Source organism: Pristiophorus japonicus, unplaced genomic scaffold (assembly GCF_044704955.1).
Source record: "Pristiophorus japonicus isolate sPriJap1 unplaced genomic scaffold, sPriJap1.hap1 HAP1_SCAFFOLD_128, whole genome shotgun sequence".
Taxonomy (NCBI): Eukaryota; Metazoa; Chordata; class Chondrichthyes; family Pristiophoridae; genus Pristiophorus; species Pristiophorus japonicus.
In genome coordinates, this window is record NW_027250946.1 from 232723 (window position 1) to 235768 (window position 3046).

The following is a 3046-nucleotide window of genomic DNA, read 5'->3' on the forward strand; positions in this document are numbered from 1 at the left end:
GTTGGAGAGCTTGGGCGAGTCGGAGAGCTTGGGGGAGTCGGAGAGCTTGGGGCAGTCGGAGAGCCTGGGGGAGTCGGAGAGCTTGGGGGAGGCGTAGAGCTTACCGGAGTCGGAGAGCATGTGGGAGTCGGAGAGCTTGGGGGAGTCGGAGAGCTTGGGGGAGTAGGATAGCTTGGGGGAGTAGCGGAGCTTACCGGAGTAGGAGAGCTTGTGGGTGTAAGAGAGCTTGGGGGAGTAGAAGAGCTTGGGGGAGTAGGAGAGCTTGGGGGAGTCGGAGAGCTTGGGGGAGTCGGAGAGCTTGGGGGAGTCGGGGATCTTGGGGAAGTAGGAGAGCTTGAGGGTGTAGGAGGGCTTGCGCCAGTTGGAGCGCTTGAGGGAGTAGGAGAGATTGGGGCAGTCGGAGAGCTTGGAGGAGTAGGAGATCTTGGGGGAGTCGGAGAGCTTGGGGGAGAAGGAGAGCTTGGGGGAGTAGGACAGTTTGGGGGAGTAGGAGAGCTTGGGGGTGTCGGAGAGCTTGAGGGAGTAGAAGAGCTTGGGGGAGTAGGAGAGCTTGAGGGAGTAGGTGAGCTTTCGGGAGTAGGAGACCTTGGGGGGTAGAGAGATTGGGGGAGTAGGAGAGGTTGGGGGAGTAGGAGAGCTTGGGCGAGTCGGAGAGCTTGGGGGAGTCGGAGAGCTTCGGGGATTCGGAGAGCTTCGGGGAGTACGAGAGCTTGTGGGAGTAGGAGAGCTTGGGGAAGTAGGAGAGCTTGGGGGAGTCGGAGAGCTAACTGGAGTAGGAGAGCTTACCGGAGTAGGAGAGATTTACGGAGTAGGAGAGTTTGGAGGTGTAGGAGAGCTTGCGCCAGTAGGAGCGCTTGAGGGAGTAGGAGAGATTGGGTCAGTCAGAGAGCTTGGGGGAGTCGGAGAACTTGGGGGATTCGGAGAGCTTGGATGAGTAGGAGAGCTTGGGGGAGTAGCAGAGATTCGGGGAGTAGGAGAGCTTGGAGGACTAGGAGAGCTTTCGCGAGTAGCAGAGCATGGGGGAGTACGAGATTGGGGGAGTCGGATAGGTTGGTGGAGTAGGAGAGCTTGGGCGAGTCGGAGAGTTTGGGGATTCGGAGAGCTTGGGGGAGTAGAAGAGCTTGCGGGAGTAGGAGGGCTTGGCTGATTAGGAGAGCTTGGGGGAGTAGCAGAGCTTGGGGGAGTAGAAGAACTTGGGGGAGTTGGAGAGCTTGGGCGAGTCGGAGAGATTGGGGGAGTCGGAGAGCTTGGGGCAGTCGGAGAGCTTGGGGCAGTCGGAGAGCTTGGGGGAGTCAGAGAGCTTGGGGGAGTCGGAGAGCTTACCGGAGTCGGAGAGCTTGGGGGAGTCGGAGAGCTTGGGAGAGTCGGAGAGTTTGGGAGAGTAGGAAAGCTTGGGAGAGTAGGGGAGATTACCGGAGTAGGAGAGCTTGAGACAGTAGGAGAACTTGTGGGAGTAGGATTGCTTACCGGAGTAGGAGAGCTTGTGGGTGTAAGACAGCTTGGGGGAGTAGAAGAGCTTGGGGGAGTAGGAGAGCTTGGGGGAGTCAGAGAGCTTGGGGGAGTCGGAGAGCTTGGGGGAGTCGGAGATCTTGGGGGAGTAGGAGAGCTTGAGGGAGTAGGAGAGACTGGGGCAGTCGGAGAGCTTTTAGGAGTAGGTGATCTTGGGGGAGTTGGAGAGCTTGGCGGAGTAGTAAATCTTGGGGGAGTAGGAGAGCTTGGGGGAGTAGGAGAGCTTGGGCGAGTCGGAGAACTTGGAGGAGTCGGAGAGCTTGGGGGAGTCGGAGAGTTTGGGGGTTGTCGGAGAGCTTGGGGGAGTCGGAGAGCTTGGCGGAGTCGGAGATCTTGGAGGAGTAGGAGAGCTTGAGGGTGTATTCGAGCTTGCGCCAGTAGGAGCGCTTGAGGGAGTAGGAGAGATTGGGGCAGTCGGAGAGCTTGGAGGAGTAGGAGATCTTGGGGGAGTTGGAGAGCTTGGTGGAGTAGGAAATCTTGTGGGATGAGGAGAGCTTGGGGGAGTAGGAGAGTTTGGGCGAGTCGGAGTGCTTGTGGGAGTCGGAGGGTTTGGGGGAGTCGGAGAGCTTGGGGGAGAAGGAGAGCTTGGGGGAGTAGGACAGCTTGGGGGAGTAGGAGATCTTGGGGGTGTCAGAGAGCTTGGGGGAGTACGAGAGCTTGGGGGAGTAAGAGAGCTTGGGGGAGAAGGAGAGCTTGTGGGAGTAGGAGAGCTTGGGGGAGTAGGAGAGCTTTCGGGAGTTGGAGAGCTTGGGGTGTAGAGAGATTGGAGGAGCAGGAGAGCTTGGGGGAGTAGGAGAATTTGGGCGAGTCGGAGAGCTTGGGTGAGTCGGAGAGCTTGGGGGAGTCGGAGAGCTTGGGGGAGTCGGAGAGCTTGGGGGAGTCGGAGAGCTTGGGGGAGTCGGAGAGCTTGGGGGATTCGGAGAGCTTGGGGGAGTACGAGAGCGTGGGGGTGTAGGAGAGCGTGGGGGAGTAGGAGAGCTTGGGGTGTAGGACAGCTTGGGGGAGTAGGAGAGCTTGGGGGAGTCGGAGAACTTGGGGGTGTAGGAGAGTTTGGGGGAGTAGGAGAGCTTGTTTAAAAGGAGAGCTTGTGGAGGTAGGAGAGCTTGGGGGTGTAGGAGAGCTTTCGGGAGTAGGAGAGCTTGCGGGAGTCGGAGAGATTGGGGGAGTAGGAGAGCTTGGGGGAGTAGGAGAGCTTGGGCGAGTCGGAGAGCTTGGGGGAGTCGGAGAGCTTGGGGGAGCCGGAGATATTGGGGGAGTCGGAGAGCTTGAGGGAGCTGGAGAGCTTGGGGGAGTCGGAGAGCTTGGGGGAGTCGGAGAACTTGGGGGATTCGGAGAGCTTGGAGGAGTAGCAGAGCTTGGGGGAGTAGCAGAGCTTCGGGGAGTAGGAGAGCTTGGGGGAATAGGAGAGCTTTCGCGAGTAGCAGAGCTTGCGGGAGTACGAGAGATTGCGGGAGTAGGAGAGCTGGGTGGAGTAGGAGAGCTTGGGCGAGTCGGAGAGCTTGGGAATTCGGAGAGCTTGGGGGAGTAGAAGAGCTTG